This window comes from Neoarius graeffei, chromosome 4 (genome assembly GCF_027579695.1).
Source record: "Neoarius graeffei isolate fNeoGra1 chromosome 4, fNeoGra1.pri, whole genome shotgun sequence".
Taxonomy (NCBI): domain Eukaryota; kingdom Metazoa; phylum Chordata; class Actinopteri; order Siluriformes; family Ariidae; genus Neoarius; species Neoarius graeffei.
This window is the reverse complement of record NC_083572.1, coordinates 86003204-86010850: the sequence shown is the minus strand read 5'-3', so window position 1 is coordinate 86010850 and position 7647 is coordinate 86003204. Positions and strand designations below refer to the sequence as shown.

General features: G+C 39.8%; 1 long non-coding RNA gene across 1 annotated transcript; it reads right to left on the bottom strand.

Annotated features, from left to right (window-relative positions):
- Nucleotides 1–4265: 4265 nt before the first annotated feature.
- LOC132884497 (uncharacterized) lies at nt 4266–5567 on the bottom strand. Its single transcript, XR_009654467.1, has 2 exons — nt 5221–5567; nt 4266–4585 (listed from the first exon to the last, which is right to left on the bottom strand). It is a non-coding gene; the product is annotated as an uncharacterized LOC132884497 (long non-coding RNA).
- Between the last annotated feature and the right edge of the window lie 2080 nt (nt 5568–7647).

Here is a 7647-nt window from a genome sequence, read left to right as displayed (position 1 = left end):
ACTGACCTATCTGATGTTAATCACTATTACTTATTGCTTTAAAAACCACAAACTTCCAGGCATTTACAGTGGTATTAGTTGTTCATGGTTTAACATTGCTTAACTCAACTGCTTTTATTATTCTTTATCAAAATCAAACATCTGTATTGACTATTATTGTATCTAGTGATAAATAAATAAATAAACTTTGAAAAAAGAAGAACCCTTTATTCGTCACATGCACATTTCAAGCACAGTGAAATTCATCCTTTGTATTTAACCCATCTGAAAAAGTGAACACACACACACACACACACACACACTCAGAGCAGTGGGCAGCCACACCAGAGCGCCTGGGGAGCAGTCAGGGGTCAGGTACCGTACCTTGCTCAAGGGCACCTCAGCCCAAGGCCGCCCCACGTCAACCTAACTGCATGTCTTTGGATTGGATTCTGAAGTGTGTCTTCTGAAGAGTGCCTTGGATTCCTTCTTTTTTCAAAGGTTTTTACATTCTCTATACCAAAGAGCACCTTCAATTTTTTTTTATTTTTTATTCCTTTTTCATCAATTCCTGAGCACTTCGGATTTTGTCTCATCTTATGAAAATAAATAAATAAATAAATTTGTTAAACTTCATGATGTTTTTCTATCGCTACGATATAAAATTGAGCCCAAAATAATAATAAAGCCTGGTTTCTTGTTGAGAAGCAAGTTTATTGTTTCTCACGCCACCTTGTTGTGAAGAGTACAGCAGATCAACAGCCCAGTGCAATCCCAGTGTTGTTGTGTCCTGGTTAAGCCTAGGTCCTGTACAGCAAGGCAGCTCACATTTCACTGACGTGGATATTCGACAGACTGAAGAAGGCCTTTAAGACCAGGAGGTCTAGTCTGCCTTGCAAGGGAGGGACTTCCCGTCCTCACAATCAGACGAGTTGCCAGAAACTGTGGGCTGTAATTTCACAAGAAGCCTGGTGTGGCAGAGCACTTAGGGACGCTGGCGCAGATCAATAACCTATTGATTGAATGTATGCAGAGACTTGAACTATTCCCATCAGAAATAGGCTGAAATTCGCAGCTATAAATGCTGCCACATAGGTTAATATTATATAATCTTATGTCAGCATAAATAGATCAAATGTAATGTAGATACATAAATAATTTACATTGATTACAAAAATTGATGAGATGATGAAGACAGATGTGTGTGTGGTTGAGACACAGCAGCAGTAGTCTATATACAGTATGTAATGTGATAGATACACTAATGCACAATGACACAAACAGAAAGTGCTAAAGTCCCACTGGAAACTCCTAACGATGGATGAGTCAGAGGCTAAATATGGCAGTCAGTGTGTGGAGTCATGAAGCTCATCCAACAGTATTATTCCTAGGTTTCATCCAAGAACAAAGACACCAGGACTAGGAGCAAGAATTATAACTCGTCTATCCTAGATAAACTGTGATCAACAGGAAAATATTGAAATAAGTGGAAAGGAGAAAAGGAAAAAAGGGCAAGAGAATTAAGAATGTGAAGTGAGCTTTTGACCTAAACTTTATTTACAGTGACTCCACTGACAGCCATCATAGAAAAATGTATACTTTACTATTTCTCCCTGCAAGTCCTGACAACCATAATACATTTTCAAATAAACAGACAGTACATTAACTGTTTTTTTTCTGCAGCTTTTATTAAAAAAAAAACACCCAAGGTTTCCTTTTGTTTTTAGGTTAGGGTTCAATTTAGCTTTAAACTTAGCATTAATTAGCTGCATAAATTAATTGTCAGTGGAAGGTTCTTACAAGAATAGGAAAACAAAACCTATGTATGTGGGGGGGGGACATAAAACTATGAAAGAATTAGTAAAATATGTCAATGCATCAAAATATTTCATTTAAAAGCAACATGGGGGATTTCCATTCCAACAGCAAGCTTATGAAAAATGTCCAGTCTTCACATTACTCTGTAACAGTTTAAAAAGCACGTTTCATCGAAATTTCATCATCTTAAAGCCCAGAGAACATAATGAGGAGACACACGATGACGTATGAAGCCTTTTACTTGACAATACAAAATAGCATTTTTAAATACAAACGAACACAATAGGTTAGCTATTTCCAATAACCGATAGCAATAATCGAACCATTAGAAATGTGTTCAGTTAGGAAAAACTTCATCACAAGAACCAGATGTCAAGATGGCTGCCATCCTTCAGTTATCACAGTACTGTACCTTTAAGATGGACAGCATCAGCACTGTGATAACTGAACAAGGGCAGCCTGTCACATCAAGAAGTGCCAAGGTGGGTCCGTTCTCTCCATCCGATCCCTTACCTTCAGTGGTTCTGTCAACATCATGAGAAATCACACTTACACAGAGAGAAGGCATACATTACTACTGGGGGAAATAACAAACAACCTCTGGAGACAGGATTAAAGTCCAACAACTAATTAAATATTTAAAAATCCAAAAGAGAAAAAGAAGAAAGTCCACATATACATTTTAGAAATGTAAAATTACTCTGCTTATTTCATTTAAAAAGTAGAATATCCACACAAAGTGTATTTAATCCTTCTGCTCTCTTTAAATCAGAATGACCTGTTTTATTATAACAAAAAAAAAAACAAGTTTTAACAAGAAACACTGTGTTTGACTCATTTTCTGTACATAACATTAAAAAGAACAAATTTACTTCATGGGAATCTGCTCTCTCTTTCATATAAATAATTTTATTAGAGAGAGACAGAGAGCAGATTCCCATGAAGTAAATTTGTTCTTTTTAATGTTATATGCAGAAAATGAGTACATAACATTAAATATATATCCTACTTTATATTTCTACCACACAGGTCGTTGTGCCTCAAGCATAAACCAAAAAGTGGTGAAATATAAAAGCAACTGCTTTTCACATTAAATAAAACTAATAAGTGAATTCACTCTATTACACTACCTCCATGTCTTATTTGCACACTCGTATCTGTTTACACACACCTGCAAACAGGAACATCCACAGGCAGGAGAAGTCCTTTTGTTTGTTTACTGTTCCTCAAAAAACAAATATGTATTCAGAGTTGCTTATTTTACATATTTTCTGCCTCCTTTACCCAAAGTTAATCCTAGACTATAATTAGTAATAAGTAGTAAACAAAAGAAAAGAAGAAACTTCATATAACTTAAACAAAGCAGTGATATGCTACATATACTCAGAAAAAAGAAGATATTATCAAGCTATCGTTTAATCAGAGTTGTGTTGTGTTACTCTGTTATTACACTCTCAGAAACTAAAGTACATACACACATATACATACATACACACACATACATACATATATATATATATATATACACACACACACACACACACACACACACACACACACACACAGGACACTTTTTCGCTGGAATAAAAACGTGTTCTATTCCCTTCTGGTGGATTTCGTTCATTTGGTTTGATTGCATGCAATATTGTTAGCATATTGCTTATCCTATGTGTATTACATCAGTCTACCCAATGGAGAATGAGCGTTGAATATGGTTTACGATATTGCATGGTTGTCAAGACAACACAATGTCACAGGTTGGAGCTGATGCGAATATCCAATGAGAAAGTTTTCTGCGGTGCATACGCGCAAGCATTTCTTTGTTTGCAGGTAGCACCATCGAATGTGCATGAATAATAATAATAATAATAATAATAATGGCTTATTTTTTTCATGATATATCAGATATATTCCATTCAGCTAGCATGATACTGAACTCACCTTCAACTCATTCAATATCATGCTGGCTGAATGGAATATATCATTAAAAAAATAATAAATAAAAAAATAAAATCGCTCAACTTCACCGGCTTGTTCAATTGCGTTGCGTGCTCGTATTTTGCTCCGCCCATGCATGGCCCCTCCCGCTGCACAAATCTCTTCTTGTAAACAAGTCCATCAGCTTGTTAGGGTTTTTCTCCTGTCACTCATTCAATATCATGCTGGCTGAATGGAATATATCTGATATACTATGAAAAAAAAAACCAACCAGCCGATATGATTTAATCATTATACCTTTCGGGATTAAGTACTGTGAGGTCCAATAATGAGCCCTAAAGGGCACATTAGTGCAGACTGTATCTTGGGGGACAGAAATGGACTCCTATTTCTCCTATGTACCCCTACTTCTGACAGTGTATCATGGATCTAAGCTGTACAGGAATGCAATAACTGTCTCTTGAATAGAACCACTAATGAGATATGGATTAACAAACAAACAAACAAAAACATTTCCAAGGCACTCAAGATCAAGTCTATTATATTTAATCAGTCTTCAACTATGACAAAATAAACCAACACCTACTGACACCTCATCCAAACCTCTCCACCCTCCTTCTCTTCCAGCTTGTTATTATCCTGTAGGCTCCGCCCTCAGCGCGCTCGACTTCACCGGCTCGTCCAATCGCCTTGCGGGCTCGGATTTTGCTCCGCCCAGACGTGGCCCCTCCCACCGCGCAAATCTCTTCTTGTAAACAAGTCCATCAGCTCGTCTGGGTTTTTCTGCTGTCACGAGACGGCGTCGGTTGGCTGCCAAAATGACCTAATAATCACCAAAAACATCGGGTATCTGCGCAACATTAAAACAGTGGTGAAGAAACAAGAATTATTATTATTATTATTGCTCCAAACATTTAAATTATATTCAAGTGTTAATAGTGATCATTCCATGCAATAATAATAATAATAATAATAGAAGAAAATGTAGTTTATAAATTATTATATATTATATATATATATATATATATATATATATATATATATATATATATATAATGTGAAGCTTGAGCAGGTATAAAAGCATGCTGGAATGCCATGCATGCATGGTTGGTTGGTTATAATTTAATAAATTATACATGTCAGACTGCACTGTTAACCGAATATCGATAAAGCAGGCTATGAAAAAAAATTTTTTCTTTGCAAAACAAAAACTAGCAGCATGCAAACAGCAAAGCATTAGTAAAGCATTATTCCTACATGTTGTAAAACACAGTGCGCGCTAACGCCCAGTCCAGAGCAGAGCAGAGCAGAGCACACACCCCTCTGCCTGCCTGCCTGCCTGTCTCTCTCTCTCTCTCTCTCTCTCTCTCAGGTCCAAAACAAACAGCACGTAGCACAGAATCTACACAATAAAAACCCTTAAACAGCCTCACCGACAGGGTCATGAGCGAACATCAACATCTAACAGGTTGTCAACATACTTACCCGGGTTTCTTTCCTGCTCCGCGGTTGTATTTACGTGACTATCTTTAAATGACGCAGCAAGCTCACAGCGCGCGACGCAACGTGATATGTCGCCATTTTTGTTGTTGTTATTAAAAATCTCAGAGCCATGTGACAGAATTAAAAAAAAAAAAAAGCCCACCAGGCTTCCGGGTACCGAAGCTCAAAGTGCATTGAGGTTTTTCTTCCTCTTGTTATTTTTTATTGTAAAAGGCTATAAAAGCCAAACAAACAAATGTAAAAAGAATAATAAAAAAATTCACCTGGCTTTGAAGTATTGTCAAAGAGCGCACGTGCCTGAGGACGCGTCGCGCGCACGTCTGCCCAGTTCTGACGTCACCTCAGCAGGCTCTTCGGAAGAATCATATGCGTCGCAATTTTAAATAAATAAATAAATAAATAAATATCTGAGAACTGATTTAAGGCAAAACTCGCAGGGAAAGAAAAACACTGCGAACAAACTGAGACTTTTTTTTTTTTGGTTGTCATGGATGAAAGTGCACTTTCTTCCTGAGAGACAACTTAACCTATTAAGCTCCCAATGCATCTCATCTCAGCTGGAGCCTATCCCAGCTGACTACGGGCGAAAGGCGGGGTACACCCTGGACAAGTCGCCAGGTCATCACAGGGCTGACACAGACAACCATTCACACTCACATTCACACTTACGGTCAATTTAGAGTCACCAGTTAACCTAACCTGCATGTCTTTGGACTGTGGGGGAAACCGGAGCACCCGGAGGAAACCCACGCGGACACACTGGTGACTCTAAATTGAGCGTAGGTGTGAATGTGAGTGTGAATGGTTGTCTGTGTCTATGTGTCAGCCCTGTGATGACCTGGCGACTTGTCCAGGGTGTACCCCGCCTTTCGCCCGTAGTCAGCTGGGATAGGCTCCAGCTTGCCTGCGACCCTGTAGAACAGGATAAAGCATCTAGAGATAATGAGATGAGAGATTTTGCAACCATGGTCAATTTAGATCGAACTTTTGATAGACTCTACAGCCAATCATTTTGCCCCGCCCCCACATCACACTCCGTCCGGTGTGGTAGTGATGTCCCATTGCTCGTGTGCGAGTCACCAGTTAACCTAACCTGCATGTCTTTGGACTGTGGGGGAAACCGGAGCACCCGGAGGAAACCCACGCGGACACACTGGTGACTCTAAATTGACCGTAGGTGTGAATGTGAGCGTGAATGGTTGTCTGTGTCTATGTGTCAGCCCTGTGATGACCTGGCGACTTGTCCAGGGTGTACCCCACCTTTCGCCCGTAGTCAGCTGGGATAGGCTCCAGCTTGCCTGCGACCCTGTAGAACAGGCTAAAGCGGCTAGAGATAATGAGATGAGAGATTTTGCAACCATGGTCAATTTAGATCGAACTTTTGATAGACTCTACAGCCAATCATTTTGCCCCGCCCCCACCTCACGCTCCGTCCGGTGTGGTAGTGATGTCCCATTGCTCGTGTGCAAGTCACCAGTTAACCTAACCTGCATGTCTTTGGACTGTGGGGGAAACCGGAGCACCCGGAGGAAACCCACGCGGACACGGGGAGAACATGTAAACTCCGCACAGAAAAGCCCTCGTTGGCCACTGGGCTCAAACCCAGAACCTTTTTGCTGTGAAGCAACAGTGCTAACCACTACACCACTGTGCCGCCGGGCTTAGTAATACTAGTTTGTGGAGGCTGTAAGTTAATGGCTGTCTGCCACACTGATGTCACAGCGTGACCCTGGCAGCACAGTTATAAAGGTGTTTCAGCTATAACAAACCCCTTTCATATACATAAAACCTGCTCATGTACACTCTCAGAAAACAAAGTACATCGTTGTACCTTTAGAGGTACAACGGCTTGTCACTAGGGCAGTACCCTCTAAGGTACTTATTTGTACCCTTTATATACTGCTTGGGAACATGTATGTACCTTTCTGAGCCTAAAAAGGTACACCTTGAAGTCCAATAATAAGCCTTAGGGGGTACATTAGTGTAGATTGTACCTTGCGGGAAAGAAATGGGCTCATACTGTACCCCTATTTCTGACAGTGTATGAGGTGAAAACAACACAGGGTAGATAACAAAGATAGCAAATTTTCTTTCCCACTCAGTTTTCCATACCAGTATAGTAACAGGTGTCGTGTATTCCCACCTGACTGTATTTAATGGGATGCTACACAGAGCAAACCTATTTGAGACGTGTAAAAACATGTGAGATCGGATATGACATAAACTATAATTCATTCCAGTTTCCAGCTTTATCTGCCATGCTGGAATGATTAGCCAAATAGCCAACCACATGACCAGACAGCTTTCACACTCTAGAAAGTCTTAGGCCTTGGTCACACTACAGCTCGCAATGGGTTTGCGAATACTTGGCGATGAAAAATTGGTAGTATCAATTCACCACCAATCATG